General features: G+C 42.1%; 1 long non-coding RNA gene across 1 annotated transcript; it reads right to left on the minus strand.

The window, feature by feature from the left end:
• Nucleotides 1-13,164: 13,164 nt before the first annotated feature.
• Nucleotides 13,165-14,989, minus strand: LOC138154402 (uncharacterized). The gene is made up of 2 exons (XR_011166599.1): nucleotides 13,884-14,989; nucleotides 13,165-13,675 (listed from the first exon to the last, which is right to left on the minus strand). It is a non-coding gene; the product is annotated as an uncharacterized lncRNA (long non-coding RNA).
• Between the last annotated feature and the right edge of the window lie 2,409 nt (nucleotides 14,990-17,398).

Raw genomic sequence — 17,398 nt, forward strand, 5'->3', positions numbered from 1 at the left:
TGAGCCAAAGTTAATAGAGCAAAACCAGTAGAACAATTTATATGATAATACAGTAAAGAGAAACAACTTTGAAAGACTTAGGAACTCTAAAAATCAACAAAACGACTAACCACAATTCCAGAAAACTTATGATGAAACATGATACCTCCAGATAAGAGGGGTGATGGACTCTGAGCTCAGATATAGATATATGTATACATATATGCATGTACATATATGATATGTCTAATGTTGGAATTACTCGATCATGCATATTTGTAACACTTTTTGTTTTTCTTGCTTTCTCAATGGGGGAAGAGGGGGAGGTGGAAGGGAAGGAATTTGGAACTGAAATTTAAATTTGATTTTTAAAAAAAATGGTATTACAGGGAAGTTTCCTTCCTATTACCCACCCCAGTCTTTCTTTGCCCTTGATTAAAACCATGCGGAAATGATGGGGGTGGGGAAGTGCACAGTTCCAAGATTTGGGGTGGGGGAATAGAATGCAATGAGGATGGAGTCAATATTGGATAACGGATGGGAGGTCCCGGAAGAAGGAGCTGGAGTATGGGAGAGATTTACGGGGTCTTCCATCTTATCTTCTCCCAGTTGAAGAGACAAAGCTACTAGAGACCATTCTCTTTTCCCTCCAAGCCTAGGGCTTGAAAGGGAAGCTAGAGGAGGCTGGGGGAGGGGAAGGGCTGCCCCCTTCACTTGGACAAAATCAATTCATTGTGGATTGGGCTATGGTTCTGGATACTACTTCCACCCCTCTACCCCACCCTTTCTCATCCCAAGTAGACACGTGTCCGCCCCTAAGAGACCTTTATTTCAAGGACCATGGGGCAGAAGAGGTTAAGGAGATGGAGTAAAGCCATTGCTCTCTGCTCCCTCCTCTCTCCACCAGGAGAGAACCAGCCACCTGAAGAAAACAAAACAAAACTCTGAAGTATTAGTTTAGGCTTGGTTAACCTCTTAGTCTTCATGGCAAGATGTCCCAGTGCCTATTTCCCTCCACTCCACGAATTCTGAATATAAGGGCACGGAATATCAATATGCCTTAGTTTACCCTGTCTCTTCCTCTTTATCTATCGGATATCCAGTTCCCACTGGAATCCTGTCCCTAGTGAGAAGAAGAGAGGTGTAGTAGGGTGGTACTATAGGGGGATCCCCAAATCCTCAGTTCTCATTCCTCTCCCAATAGCATGTCAGGGACTGCATGTTACTGGCAGTCTGAAAAGCCAGAACAAGACCCTGCATCAGCTCTCTGGGCAGTGTGAGGTAGTGATGGGAAACCCGGAAATTGTGCTTACATAGCACAACTATGGCCTCTCCTTCCAGCAGGTTCCTTTTCTTTCATTCCCTCCACTCTCTACTTAAGAGACAGCTTTGACCTCTCTTCCCTGGGAGCAGGGAACATTATTCTCAATTTTTCCCTGGTTCTTCTTTTTTCTCCCGGGGGGGGGGGGGGGGGGGGGGGGAGAGGGGGGCGGACAAAAACCCTTCTCTCAGTGCTTGTCCTCCCAGTCAAGAACTATGTATTTAAAGAGGATAAGAATTGGTAGGAGGGGGGAAATAGGGGAGGAAGAGGGAACCCTTTGAGATTATCATGTTGAGATTGGAGTATTAGGAGGTATCCCTTTAGATCAAGAAACTCAGGAGAAGGTATTGGGGACCAGGATAATCATGGCTCGTCTGGCATCTTGACTCCCGGAGGTAAGGGATCAGAAAACGATTTCCATATTCAAGCTTCCTCCCCCAGAATGTAGAAGCTGGAAGATTTGGAATGTCCCCTCTCTTCCCTACCCCAAACCTCCTTGTCTTGCTTCTGTGATTAGAGGATAGAAGTATGAGGCTGTGTTTAGTTGATATATATTCACTTCTTCTTACTGATACTCCTATGTCCCAACATAGAAGATCCAGGAGGTCACAGGTTATGTCCTCATCTCCATGAATGAGTTTTCAGATCTGTCACTGGAGCCCAGGTCTATGGTGGGAACTTCACCATCTTGGTCATGCTCAACTATAACACCAACTCCAGCCGTGCCCTACTCCAGCTCTGGCTCAATCAGCTCATAGGTAACTGCTAACTAGCCCACTGACCACCTCTAAGGAGCACATTGAGTTCTCTGACCAACACACTGGTCTTTCCATTAGACCGCTGCCACTCACTGATAGCTGCCCATTTATCTCTTCCCATCCCTGCTCATCCTACTAACCAACCATTCTTTCTTCTATTCTTAACAGCTTAAATAACCATCTACTACCAAACTGACTACAACAAGCCCTCTCTCTGTACAGGGTCCAATGGAGAGGAAAAAAGGCCTTTGCAGGGAATGAAGGGAGTCACATCTAAGATCTGGTCTTCAGTCTCTGCCAATTCCTTTGCATGTGAGAGTATTATAATATGTTTACTCTGATTTTTCCTACTAGTTCCCTAACTTCCCAACTCCCAAACCACAGTCTCAGTTTCTTGTACTTGTCATCCTAGGGAAAAGCATGCTAGTTAAATATCATTTGGTTCATTTTTCCTGCCCTCAGCCTCTCTCTCCTACTTCCTTGCCCCAGACAGTTGAAAAATAGGCAGGGCAGTCTGAAGGTGGAGGAGTACAGAAAGATGAATCTTCAGCCTTCCCCTTGCACTGCCTTCTTCTACTGGCTAAATCAGATCTAGGATAGGTGTCTGGGGAAACAAGAGATGCTTCAGCCTCATTCCCTATCCCCTATTCCCAAAAGGAGTTTTCTTCTCTGCAGTTTGTGCCCCTTCTACCCAAACCCATCTACCTTTCACTCCTGTATCCTTTCAAATATTATCTCAAAGCCAGGATAGATGTATGTGGAAGATCTCTAGTAAGCAACTCAATTTGCTCCTGGAGATTTCAACTCTACCCTACCAATCTTTCCCTCTAGAAATCCTGGCTGAGGGTGAAAGGAATGATAAACTTTGTCACATGGACACAATTGACTAGAGAGACATTGTGAGGGACCCACACGCTGAGATTGTAGTCAAGAACAATGGAAAAAAACTGTGAGTTACTCCCCCACATTCCCATTAAGTCTCCCCTCTAAAGGAGATTCCCCTCCATTAAGCCCTCATCCTCAGTACCCTAACCCTAGATCCATGACATTGAACAGGTTCATCCTTAATGATATTCCTCAGGCCCCACATGGACCAACACGTCCTAGAAGTGGATAAATTCCCAGGATGAAATACTTCATAGTGTTCTAGTACTGTTATTCCTTCCCTCAGTTTTATAGCCTTTGGGCATAGTTCCACATTGTTCTCCAGAATGGTTGTATTAGCTCACGATTTTACCAACAGTGTAGGAGTGTCCCAATTTACCTACATTCGCTCCAACATTTATCATTTTCCTTTTTTGTCATATTAGTCAATCTGAGAGATTGCTCATGAGGATGAATGCTTCTCCTGCCATCCTGAGTGCCAACGTGTGGAGGGCAATGTCACCTGCTATGGTTCGGTACAGTATAAATCCCAGAATTCCTTGGAGAGGAAGGGACTACTCAAGGGCCTGGATAGCATAGGCCTGGCAGGAAATCAATCAGTCAACAAACATTTACTAAAGCGTCCAATAGGATGCTGTGTGCTAAGAATACCAGTGCAGAAGTGGGACAGGCCCTGCCCTCCCCAGGCTTAAACCATGTTGGTTTTGGGAGGTAGAAGTGATGATTGTCTGGATCCCTCAGCCAGGGTAGGAAACCTCCTGGATGAGCTCAAAGGATCCTCAGGCTTCAGCCGTTCTTGACCTTTTCTTCCACCTCCACTAGGGCTCCGATGCTTGTGCTCAGTGTGCCCACTTCCGGGATGGACCACACTGTGTGAGCAGCTGCCCCCACGGCCTCGTGGGTGCCAAAGGACCCATCTACAAGTACCCAGATGCTCATCGAGAATGTCTACCTTGCCATGAGAACTGCACTCAGGGGTCAGTGAAGAAAAAGAGGCTGGGGAGGGAAAGGGGGAGGTCACTAAGTCAAGAGGTAAAAAGATTAGGGAGGAGAAAGAGGAACCAAACCCAACAAGCTGAGAGATTTTTCCAAAAGACTCATGATGGAAAATGCTATGTACATCAGAGAAAGAACTATGGGGTCTGAATGTACATCCAAGCATACTATCTTCTCTTTTCTTTTCTTTCTCCTGGTTTTTCCCTATTCTGATTCTTCTTTCACTACATGACTATGTATGGACTATATCAGATTGATGCCATCTTGGGGAGGGGGGAAAATTTAAAGCCCAAAATCTTACATAAGTGAATATTAGGGCAGCTAGGTGGCAAAGTAATTGAAGTGCCAGCCCCGGAGTCAGGGGTACTTGAGTTCGTTTCCAGCCTCAGACACTTAACACCCACACAAAAAAACTAGCCGTGTAACCTTGGGCAAGTTACTTAACCCCAATTGCCCTCCAAAAGGCGCAAAAAAAAAAAGTGAATGTTAAAGACTAAAAATAATAGATTAAAAAAAAACAAACTGAGTGATTTAAGAGGGCTGGAATGAAGAGGTCTATCCCACCACAGAAACCATCCCTAGGCCAGAAAAGGAAAAGTGGGACCCAGAGAGAAAAGAAGGGATCAGAGAATCAAGACTCATTGATAAATCAGATGAAATATGGACTCCAGTGTGGGCAAACCCTTGGAGGTTCTGGGACAAGTGTGGTGGGGAGAAGAGCTGATAGAATGGAATGCCAGTTGTCCAAGTCCCCAGCTAAGGAGGTCTCATTCTGCTCCAGGTGTAAGGGACCAGAGCTCCATGACTGCTTGGGACAACCACAGGCCATAAGCAGGTAGGCTGGAGTTCAGTGATTATAAGAGATTTTCAGGAGGACAGGGGAGGGAAGGGAAAAGGAAGTCTCTAAAAGAACCCAGGGACTGGTATTTTTATCCTCCCCTCTAAAACGATAGTCATAGGCTGGATTATCCAGGGATAAATTAACTTTTTGCATTTATAGATGACAATGTCTATAGGCTAGTTTATGGGGGTGGGGTGGGACAGTGGAGGGTCTTTCACTGGCTTCTCCCATGCTGTAGGGATGCAATTTATATGCAGAAGCTGCATTCTCAGGTTAAGCTTTATTTCCTTTGTCCTACAGTAAGACCCATGTGGCTGTGGGTCTAGCTGTGGTAGCAGGGCTGATAGTGATCACCTTGGTCTTACTACTTACCTTGCTCTACCTTCGAGGGAGAAAGATCCAGAATAAGAGAGCAATGAGACACTACCTGGAGAGGGGTGAGGTGAATGCTCCTTCCTGTACTTAAGGGACCCCAACAGTTCCCACTAGAGACCCCCTCCACACCATTCTGTTGAGCCATTCTCAGTCAGCTCTTAATCCTCTCCCTTCAAGGAAACAGAGTGATACAGTGGTAAGGAAACCTGAACTGAGTTACAGTACTGGCTGTGTGACCTTGAGCAAAGCCTGAGTTCCCCCATCTGTAAAACAGTGATAAGTCTGGCTCTATCTCACAGAGGTTGCAAGGCTACAATGAAATAATGCATGTGAAAGTACTTGTAAAATGGTATACAAGAAAGTCATCTAAACAGACTTCTTTCCCTTCCCTCCTCCCCCTCCCAGCTACTTACCTCCCTGCTCCCCCCTCCAAAGTCCTTGTTAACACCCTCTCCTGATCCCTGACACCATGGAAATAATACTTTCTCTGCCAGAGCCCTCACTACATAACCTCCAATCCTGACAGCTTTCAGTATTTCCTATCTCCCAACATGTTTATGATGTTTCTTAGAAATGGTAACTTTCTTCTTCCTTTCACCACTGGGGGTTTTAGTTGCCCCTTCACTCATTGCTGTCCTGTTGCACATGGCAAAAGGATTCAGCCCAGAAAGAGGTTTTCCTGACTGCTCCCCTCTGTCACCTACAGAGCCTGGAGCCTCTGGACCCTGGTGAAAAGGCCAACAAGGTCTTGGCTCGAATTTTCAAGGAGACAGAGCTGAGGAAACTCAAAGTGCTTGGCTCAGGCGTCTTTGGAACTGTGCACAAGGTGAGGGGAGCACAGAAATTCCTGAGGAGGGAGTGTGAGGTATAGGGGCCAGAAAAGCAGGAGGGATCAATGGCAGGGGGAGAATATCAAGAGCTGGAGGAAAGGACTTGATCTTCCCTGTGTCAAAACAAAAGCATTGAAATCCTGCTTCTGTTGTGTAATGCCTGTGTGATTTTGGACAAGTCGGTTGCCCTCTCTCTGGGCCTGTATTCTCATCTGTAAAATGAGGGCTGTGTCCAAAAGATGAGTCATGGTGGTGGGATTAAAGTTTTATTCCTCCAAATCATGGTGATGGGGATAAAAGTTTCATTCCTCCAAGTCTCCTCTTATTGATCCCCATCAAATATCTCCATTTATACCCTGATCCCACTTTACTTTTGAAGACCGAGATTCTTTTTAGCTTTTTTCTCCTTTTTAGCTTTCTCTTGCCTCCTTTGCTTTAATTGTTAAATTTCTACTCATCAGCAATGCTTGTAAGTCCTCTATTTCATCAAAGATCTATTTTTCCCCAGTAGGATTATGTTCAGTCTTGAAGGTAGATTATTTTCCATTGTAAGCCTTTATCTTTTGTCTCTTGCAATAATGTATTCCTAGATTTTCTTCCCTTATAGTAGTAACTGCCAGATCTTGTATGGTTTCTTGTCCTTGAACTCTAACTTGGTATCTTTTGGGGTATTTCTTTTAACCTTGAAATTTTAGATTGTGGCTATACTTCTGGGGAGTTTTGATTTTAAGATTTCTTTCTGCAGATTAGCAGTTTATTCTTTCTTTCTTTCTTTTCTTTTCTTTTCTTTTTTTGGAGAGGGGAAGGTAGGGCAATTGGGGTTAAGTGATTTGCCCAAGGTCACATGGCTAGTTTTGTGTTAAGTGTCTGAGGCTGGATTTGAACTCAGGTCCTCCTGACTCCAGGGCTGGTGCTCTATTCACTGTGCCACCTAGCCACCCCAGATTTTTTCTATTTTTGCTTTGCCCTCTGGTTCTAATAAATTTGGTGAATTTTCATTTACAACTCCTTGAAATATGGCATCCAGCAGCTTTTTTGGTACATTTTTCAGTGAGTCCTTTCAGCATTTTAAAACTGTTTCTCCTCAACATTTTTTCCCAGGTCAATTGTTTTTGATGGTATATATCTTATATTTTCTACTTTTCAATCTTTTGATTTTTTTTAATATTGATGCGAGACTGGCCTATTTCTATGTTCCAGCTAATAGAAATGACTCCATGTTTGACCATTCAGTAATCCAACTTTAAATCAGTAAAGTCCTATATACCCAAGTACTGGTGTGGTTAGCTTCACTGGGGCAAAGAATTTTGGCAAAGCCCTCCTGATCATAATCAGTTTAGTAAACTTCACCTAATTCAAGTATTCAGGGTTAGGCAACTTACCTAATCACAATGTCCTTGTGATCAATAAGGGTTGTTGAACTCTAGGCCACCTACTAACTGACTTTCCCAAAGGCTCCCTTCCCACTTAGTCTCAGAGAATATACCCAGAAACAACAATCAGATAAAAAGGCAGAGACTTAGAGTTCTGAGCTCTCATGCTACTACCCATGGGACTGAAAGAATAAGTAACTGCACAATTGCTTGCCTATAAGTAATTCATTGCCTGATCCTTCTCAGTACCTCACCCACCATCTCCTCACAAGCCATATCAAGAGTGGTGGGGATCTTCACAGGGTTCACCAATATAGGATCATCTCTCTCTTGAATAAGAAGGCTGTGAAGATCCCCAAGCCTTGGGAAGATCCCTCATGGAAAGAGGGGGCAAGGTTCCTGGGGAAGTGCTGTTGGGGAGCTCATTAATCTAGGAAATTAGTTCCCCAGACCACACAGAAGTTTACTCACTCACTGGATTCAGATCAGAATCAAAGGAAACATTCGTTCTCATGCTTCTTGCTTTTAGGAAATACTTGCCTTTACCTTCCCACTATGACAGACACTTCCACTGAAGGAGGAGAGACCAGAAAGACTCATATTGAAACGGGAGATTCAAGAAGACTGAGGTATTAGAGTGAAAGAGTTACATAAAGTAAGGCAGAAAAGAGACAGAGAACAGCTGAATGGATGATGCCTGGTGGGGAATCCAGCCATTCCGTGATTACACTGGAGCTCACAGCATTGTTGAGAGGACAGTCATGAGATCTCATCCTTTCAAACACATGAGGGAAGCAGTCCATTGGAGGACTTTTGCCAGAAGTTACTGAAAAGGAACGCCTTCCCTCGACTTGACTCAGTTCAAAGTGACTTGACTTACTTTCTGCTTTGACTCACTTCAAAGACTTGACCTTAGATATGAGGCTAGGGGCCAGCTCCAGGGTCCCCTCCCCTATTAAGATTCAGTGGCCTGGATGAAGGATTCTCTTTGTGAGAGGACTGCTTACAAAAGCATTCTTTTCAATGCTTCTCAGACTAGGGGGACAAAGACCAATTTGCTTTTACTTGGCCTGGAAGGCAGTACACCTTCTCTGTCCCACCCTAAGGGTACTTAAACAACCCAGCAATTTCTCCCCATTGGGTAAAGACCGTGTCCAAGGGCCCCATACTTCCATGACATTACAGCCCTATGTTACGTAGAGGACATCGTGTTGGTGGTTCAAATGGAAAAAGAAAAGTAGAAAGCAAAGATTACTGGGATACTAACCCTGATAAGGGCAACTAGGTGGTATAGTGAATAGAGTGTTGGGCCTGGAGTCAGGTTAGGAAGACCTGAGTTCAAATCTAACCTCAGAGGCGGCCAGGTGGCTCAGCGAGTAAGAGCACCGGCTCCAGTGTCGGGATGACCTGGATCAAATCCGGGCTCAGATACTCAGCACCACACCCAGAAATAACTGGCCATGTAACCTTGAGCGAGTTACTTAACCCCGATTGCTTTAAAAAAAAAAATGACCTCAGCTTAACCTCTGCCTCAGTTTCCCCAATTGTAAAATGGGGATAATAATAGCACCTACCTAGCAATCTAGGATTGTTTCGAGGATCAGATGAGATGTTTGTAAAGTGCTTAGCACAGTGCCTGACACACAGCTTATTCTTTTCTTCTTCCCCACTATTTGGTTACTGGCAGTAGGACATTAAAAGACAGCTAGACGGCACAGGGCCTGGAGTCAGGAACTCATCTTTCTGAGTTCAAATCTGGCCTCGGACACTAGCTGTGTGACCCTGAGCAGATCACTTAATCCTATTTGCCTCAGTTTCCTCATCTGCAAAATGAGCTGAAAAAGGAACTGGCAAACCACTCCAGTATCTTTGCCAAGAAAATCTCAGGTGTGGGAACAAAAAGTCAGGTAGGACTGAAAAGAGTGAACAACAAAGGCCAATGAAACGTGCTCCAAGATGATTGCTTCAGTGGCCCCCTGGGTATATGCCCAGACTATGTATGGTAACCCACTGACCCTTAGCTGTATGGGCATCTGAGAGGAATTCTCCTAACCCAAACATATGTCCAGTTGGTACTAGAGCGATGCCTGATAAGGCAACAGAGGAAATGTGCTTCTGGATCCATGGAAGAGAGCCTTTGCAGGGGCACACAGCCAACACACCCTTAACAGCTACTGTTACTGACCCACCTCCACAGAAGCAACTACAATATGTTCTCACAGCCATTGGCACTCATGGTAGGCATGGAATAGCTGTTGTGATGATATGTCCCATTGCCAAACTCACTGCCCGTGCCCTCAAGACTCACAATGATCAGAGGTTTGGATAACCAGATCACATTTCTACCCATAATAGGACCTCATTTTCCTCTACCTTTACCCCACAATGGACCTGTGATCGAGGCATCACATAGTACTAACTTCCCATTTTCATTCTCAGGCAGTTGGGATAACTGAACAATGGAATGGAGAGTCAAGAGCCCAACTCATAGACTTCACTTCTAACAACCCACAGAAAGGATGGCTAGATCACCTTTCTGTGCAAGCGTCACCATATCCCCAAAGAGGTCTTCTCCCCTAGGCCATCTGCCGAACATATATCTAACAGGGAACGGAGACAAAGGATTGCAACTGACTTTGGCAGCAACTGATGTATTATACCAGGAGTAAGTGGCCCAGTCTCCCCCAAATCCTGTTTTTGTATGGCCCTTGTACTAAGGATGGTTTTTTAGATTTCTAAATACAAGAAAGCTTTATTTTAAAATGTAAAAACCATTCTAAACTTTTGGTCTTACAAAAACAGAGAGCAGGTGACATAGTTTGCTGCTGAACCCTGTACACCATTCACAACTGACTCTCCCCCACTCCCCAAAACTGAGCCCAAGTACTTGGTGGTTTCTTTTCTTAGCTGGTTAGGGAAGCGTGGACACCAACTTTGCAGACCACTGTTCTCCTTCCTTCTCCTCTCTACCCTCTCATAAGTTCCTGTTTTTACTTTTCAGGAAAAGAAGGAGACAATTTCTCAGGTCTCTACATTCCTTCCCCAGTAATGTCATAGAATGGTTCTGGTTGCGTCCACCTATTTGCAGCTCCTACAATTAGAATCAGATGGGAAGGTTTGATATGGAAATATAGGGGGTAATAACTCAATGTCCACAGATATAGCCTGAGCAGGAACAGGAGATGTGTTGTTGGTTGCAAAAGAGAAGATGGATTATCATTTAGTGGGGAATAAAGATACAAGACCAAGAAAAGAAACTAAGCTGTCCATTATGCTTCTAGGCAACTCTGAGATTCCCGTGATGATTGATCCTACTAAAAATAGCCCCAGTCATGATTGCCACAGTCCTCTGGCCCGCCTGTCACCATGACACCTACCTGTTTGGTCCTAACAATTCTTCTGCTACTGCTTTCAGTTCTACTACCACAGTCTACTAGACAATTGACATCCTTCTGGGTGTGCCAACCAGCCTGGTGATCCCAAAGAGTAACTTTTTAGAATCCATGAAAAGAATGTGACTGTAAAGGACATGGTCAAAGGAACCCCCCAAAATAGAACAGACAAGAGGATTGGTCCATTGTGAGACCCTAGATGACAGAAGTGACCTTTGTTTTTAACCACTGAGAGACCCAACTATGTACCAGGAAGTTCCTATATACCTAATACTTGATACCAAATAATTGATTTAATCAATTTCATTTAGACAAGAAATGCAAAACTCTCCTGATTCTAAAGTTAGAAAACAATATCCAATCCAGGTATTCAAAGTTAGCAAACTTGCCTAATCACAATGCCCTTGTGATGAATAAGGGTTGTTGGACACTGGGCCACCCACTGTTGACATCTCCAAACCCTTCCCACCTAATCTCTGTGAATCTGCCCAGAAACAACAATCAGATATAAGGGCAGAGACCAGAACTCTGGGCTCTCAATTAGGATACACATCCCACCATATTTCCATGCCACCCACCACCTTATGCTTGCCCATGGGACTGAAGGGTTGGGGAGCTACACACTTGTGTGTCTGTGAGTAATAAATTACCTGTCTTATAATCCTTTGAGTACTTGTGTTCCTTCTCAGTAACTCATTCACGATTTCTAATTGTCTCATGAACTCTGAGGTCTGTTTGCTTTACTTAGAGATGTGCCCCATGGACAAGGTCTTTCTCTTCTGATACTCAGAAAAAACCTTCCAGTTTTTTCCTTTCTCTCTATTAGAGACATGACTATGCCAGCCTGCCTTTTAGTTCAGGTTCAATGGTGGGATGAAATGAAACCCTTTTAAGTCACTGAATAGGTAATAAGGGCAATTTACTTTTCCCTAAAACAGTGAACATATGGAATAAGGATACTGTGGTATTTTTCTTCTCTAGATGAACTCTCCCTCATCTCCAACTGGAAACTCACTTGCTTCGTAGATTATCAAGGTGTGGCAACTTGAGTGATTTTAGGCACCTACCAAATCTGAGAGACCTCAACTCCATGAGGCTAAGTCTTTTTAATCCCCCTGGATGGCCAGGAAGCTGTCTCCAATTAGGTCCCAGGGGCAGCTTTTTCCTGGCTTTGCTCAATGTTGGCTGGGGATGGGGGCAATGAGAAAGGAAGTTGCATCAGGAAAACTGAAGGCAGTAAGGTTCTGGGAGCAGATTTGTCTTCTCTTAGGTAAAACTTCCCCATATTGTGGATGAGAGGAAAGATGTCATGTCAGGGAGATGCTGATTCTATTACACACCACCACTTGGTGGCAAGATCCTAAGAATCTTCTAAAGCAGTAGTGGGAAACTCATATGGAAATGGGGGCCACTAACTCATCCATAAGGATCCCTGAAAGCTGCATATTGACAGTTTTTTAAAAGGAATATTATCTATGTTTTATTGTATTTTTCTTTCTTTTGGTAAATATTTCCCAGTTACATTTTAATCTGGTTTGGGTGACACTCAAAAGTATTGTGGTCTGCATGCAGCTCCCAGGTCACATGCTGGGGACCTTCCACCATTTAAATGCTTATAAGGCTTCAACTGAACAGTTCTCCTATCACATGCAGTTCTAAGGGTAAAGAAAAGGAAAAAGAAGTGAAGGGAGGAAAAAATGTAAAGCCCCAAAATCCTAGACCTTTCTTTTCCCCTTTAGAAAGACCAATTTTCAAGTCCATGTGGATTACAACAAAGTATGGCAAGTCCTCAAAGAGATGGGAGTACCAGATCATCTTACTTGTCTCCTGAAGAACATGTATGGGAGCCAAGAATCAATATGGAAAAACTGATTGGTTTAAGTTTGGAAAAGGAGTGTGGCAAGGCTGCATGTTGTCACCTTATTTATTTAACTTATTTGCAGAGTACAGCATGCAAAATGCCAGGCTGGATGAATCAAAAGCCAGAATTAAGGTTTCTAGGAGAAATATCCAAAATCTTAGATATACAGATGATACCATTCTGATGCCAGAAAGTGCACACGAATTAAGAAACCTCTTTATGAAGGTAAAAGAGGAAAGTGCAAAAGCTGGCTTGAAGTTTAACATTAAAAAAAAATCTTGGCAATTGGTCCCATCACTTCCTGACAAACAGAGGGAGAAGAAATCAAAGCAGTGTCAGATTTTATATTCTTGGGCTCAAAGATCACTGCAGAAGGAGAGTGTAACCATGGAATTAAAAGATGCTTGCTCCTTGGAAGGAAAGCTATGGCAAATCTGGGTAACATACTAAAAAGCAGAGACATCACCTTGCTAATAAAGGTCTGTATAGTTGTAAAGCCAAGCTTTCCAGAGGACTACAGCTGTGAACAGCTTTGAAGGTTTTGATTACATAGTATAGCAAACTCTCTATTTATTCAATAACAAATCAGAGCAAAACATTCACAGAAAGTCAAAATACAGCATTAACAATGTTAGAACTTATCACAGAAAATAAAAATACAGCATTCACAATGTCATAACTCAACTTATCACTAAAATGGCCACATAGTTTTCACCAAAGTGGTCACATGGTTTTAAACAAAGCACAGTCAATCACAAAATCCTTAATTCAATCACAAAGTACAAAAGTCAATGTTCTCCACCCCTAGGTGACAGTAAATCATAATCTACTCAGTCAGTACACAGTATCCAAGTAAAGTCTTCTTTCAGCTTGACTCGAGGCTGGCTCTCAGCTTCCTCTTTCATGGTCCCAGCTCCAACTGTCACCTGGGTCCAAAGCCAGGCAGCTCCCAGTTCCTTGTCCAGGTCCTTGTCCAGTTCTTCATCTAGTCCGTTGTCCAGTTTCCATTCCATATTGAAGCTCATAGTGTCCAATCCACTTCAAGTCCTTCACAGTTCCTGTTTCTGAGAAGACAAAACTTAACAGAGCCATAATAATATTCATGCACATTGCCGGCACCATCATCAATTCACTATCTGCCTGTGAAATAAATCAACCCAGACCCATTAACAAGGTCTGAAAACTCAACACAAATCATCAACATAGAAATCAACACAGACCCACAAACAAGGTCTAAGAGGTCAGCACAAATCATCAGTAAAGTCCCAGTACCTCCAAAGCCCTCCTCCAGGACTTTTGTAAACATACAACCAGAAAATCCTCTTCTAGGACTTCCAGTAAGGTCCCAGGGCTTCTGTACAAAGTATCACAAACAAACATCGACATAGAGCAGACAAACAGAGTGCCGGATACCACAAGTATTCTCCTTGACTCTGCCACCACAAGAGTATTCCTTTCAGCTCCTGCTGTCTCTAGCCCTGGGGATCTCCTTATATAGTCATTGGCTCCTCTGCAGGAGTTCACAAGTTGTGGAGTTCACATGTTCTGTTTCTTAACAGACTGAAACAAGGTGTTCATTCAATAGCTGAAACAAGGTGTGAACTACTTCTGTGCTTGCCATGACAATCATGTTAGCCAATCTGATAGGTGTGAGGTGCTACCTCAGAGTTGTTTTAATTTGCATTTCTGTAAACCATCGTATCATCTGTAAAAAGTGATTATTTGCTTTCTTCATTACCATTGTTTATTCTTTTGATTTCTTTTTTGTTGTCATATTCCTATAGTTAGCATTTCTAGTACAAAATTGAATAATAATGGTGATAATGGACATCCTTGCTTTACTACCTTATTTTCTTAGAAAGTCTTCTAGTTTATCCCCATTTCAGAAAATCTTGCCCTTAATTTTAGATATCATAGATAGATGCTATTTATCATTTTTTTAAAAGCTTGATTTATTCCTATTCCTTGTAGTGTTTTTAATGGGAATGGGTATTTTTTTTGTCAAAAGCTTTTTCTGCAGCTATTGAAATAATCATAAGTTTTTCACAGTTTTGTTATTAATTTAATCAATTATGCTTATAGTTTTCTTAATAATGAACCAGCACTACATTCCTGGTATAAATACAGCCTGATCACAGAGATTATTTCTATAATATATTTTTATAATTTTTTTTAAGCAATCGGGGTTAAGTAACTTGCTCAAGGTTACACAGCCAGTTATTTCTGGGTGTGGTGCTGAGTATCTGAGCCCAGATTTGATCCAGGTCATCCCGACACTGGAGCCGGTGCTCTTACTCGCTGAGCCACCTGGCCACCCCTAAGCAATTGGGGTTAAGTAACTTGCTCAAGGTTACACGGCCAGGTGTTTCTGGGTGGGTGCTAAGTGTCTGAGACCGGGATTCGATCTCCAGGTCATTCCAACACTGGAGCCGGTGCTCTTACTTGCTGTGCTACCTGGCCGCCCCTTTTTATAATCTTCTTGCTAACATTTATTTTAAATTGTTGTATCAATATTCATTGAGAAAATTTTTCTTTGTTTGGGCTATCCCTAGTTTAAGTTTCAAGACCATTATGTCACTGAACAAATTTGATAGGATTCTTTGTATACCTTTTTTTTTTTTTTTGCTTTTTGGAGGGCAATTGGGGTTAAGTGACTTGCCCAAGGTCACAGGACTAGTAATGTTAAGTGTCTGAGGCTGGATTTGAACTCAGGTGCTCCTGACTCCAGGGCCAGTGCTCTACTCACTGCATCACCTAGCTGCCCCCATATACCTATTTTTAAAAATAATCCATGTAGTACTGGAATCGCTGTTTAAATGTCTGGTAGAATTCACTTGTAAATATATCTGGTACTGGAATTTTTTTTCCTTAGTAATTCAATTATGGTTTGTTTGATATCTTTTTTCTAATATAGGGTTATTTAAATATTTTATTTCCTCTCTCTTAAATAATCCTATATCCCATTCACATGCACAGTTATGATTGCTACTATATTTCCATCCATCCTATACTCTACTACTTAACTTCTTTTTACCCTTTCCCTCCTCAAGTCTGTTTCATTTCTGATAATTGTTTCCCTTTATCTACCTTCCATTTTAACACACACACCCATTTCTGTTTACTCCTTTCCTTTTGAAAAGATGAATTTCTATACTCAACAGTGTGTATTATATTCTTCCCAGTTCAGATGAGAACCAGATTCAAGTGTTGCCTGCTTCCCCTTACTCTCCGCCTCATTGTATAAACTTTTCCTTACCCAGTTTATGTGAGATAATTTCTTCCATTCTTCCCGTTCCTTCACTTCTTTCCCAGTGTTTCTCCCTTTCTCATCCTTCTTTTGAGATAATCCCAACATAATAGAATGATACCCTTGTCCTCTGTCTACATAAACTCTTAATAGTCCTACTTATGATAAAGTTCTGTATCATCTTCTCATATGGGGATGTAAACAGTTTAACCTTGTCCAGTTGTTTATGATTTCTCCTTCATGTTTATCTTTTTTATGCTTCTTTTGCATCTTGTTTGAATATTAAATTATCTATTCTGTTCTTTTCATCAAGAATGCTTAAAAGTCCTCTATTTCATTAAATATCCATTTACCCCTGCAGATTACACTTAATTTTGCAGGAAGTTTATTCTTAGGTGTAATCATAGCTCCTTTGCCTTCCAGAATATAACATCCTAAGCCCTCCATTCCTATAGTGGCAGTTGTTAAATCTTGTGTGATCCTGTGACTCCATGGTATTTGAATTATTTCTTTCTGGCTGGTTACACTATTTTGTCCTTGTCTAGGAGTTCTAGATTTTAGCTATAATATTCTTAGGTTTCATTTTGGGATTTCTTTCAGGAAGTTACCAGTGTATTTTTTAACTTTCTACTCTGCCCTCTGGTTCTGACTAACCAGAGGCAATTTCTCTTTGTTATTTCTTGAAATATAATATCTAACCTCTTTTTTTGTTCATGACTTTCCATGAAGTCCAAGTAGTCCAATGATTCTTATATTCCTCAATTTATTCCAATAAATACTCATTTTTTCAATTTCCTCAAAAGGTTTCTCAATCTTTTTCCCAGGTCAGTTGCTTTTCCTATGAGATATTTCACATTTTCTCCTATTTGTCTTAGTCTTTTCACTTTGTTTCTTGATGTCTTGTGGAGTCTTTAGCTTCCATTTCACCAATTCTAATCTTTAAGGAATTAATTTCTTCAGTGAGGTTTTGCATCTCTTTGTTTTATAATTTTCTCACATTGTTCCCATTTTTATTCCCAATTTTTCCTCTGCTGCTCCCATAATTAAAATTTTTTTTTTGCTTTAAAAAAATCACTTTCTTTAAGTTTTCTAGGAATTCTTGATGGACTTGTATCCAAACTGCATTTTTTTTCCTTCAAGACTTTGCTTGTCAATGTTTTCAAGTCATTTTCTTCTTCTGTGTTTATGTTTTGAGTTCCCCTGTCAACACAGTAATTTTTTTTTTTGCAATCAGGATTTTTTTTTGTTTGCTAGTTTTTCCAGTCTACTTCTTGATGTTGTACTTTATGTTAGTGTTGGGCTTTGGTCACCTCTGGGTTGGGGGGGAGGGATGTCAAGCCTGAACTGTCTTTTATGTCTTTCCACTTCTTTCACAGCTCATTCTGGGGGCTCTGTAAGTTTTCCGTGTTTCCAAAGTGATGTGATCCAAGAAGAGGTCTGTTAACTGCTCTCCTGGTCTGTGCTCTGCAAATTTCTGACCAGGTTTGAATCTCTTGGCTTGCATGTGGTTGTTTCCACAGACTGCTGCCAGACCCAGTCA

Source organism: Petaurus breviceps, unplaced genomic scaffold, assembly GCF_028583685.1.
Source record: "Petaurus breviceps papuanus isolate PSGF00001 unplaced genomic scaffold, PetGlider_PUasm1.0 154, whole genome shotgun sequence".
Taxonomy (NCBI): Eukaryota; Metazoa; Chordata; class Mammalia; order Diprotodontia; family Petauridae; genus Petaurus; species Petaurus breviceps.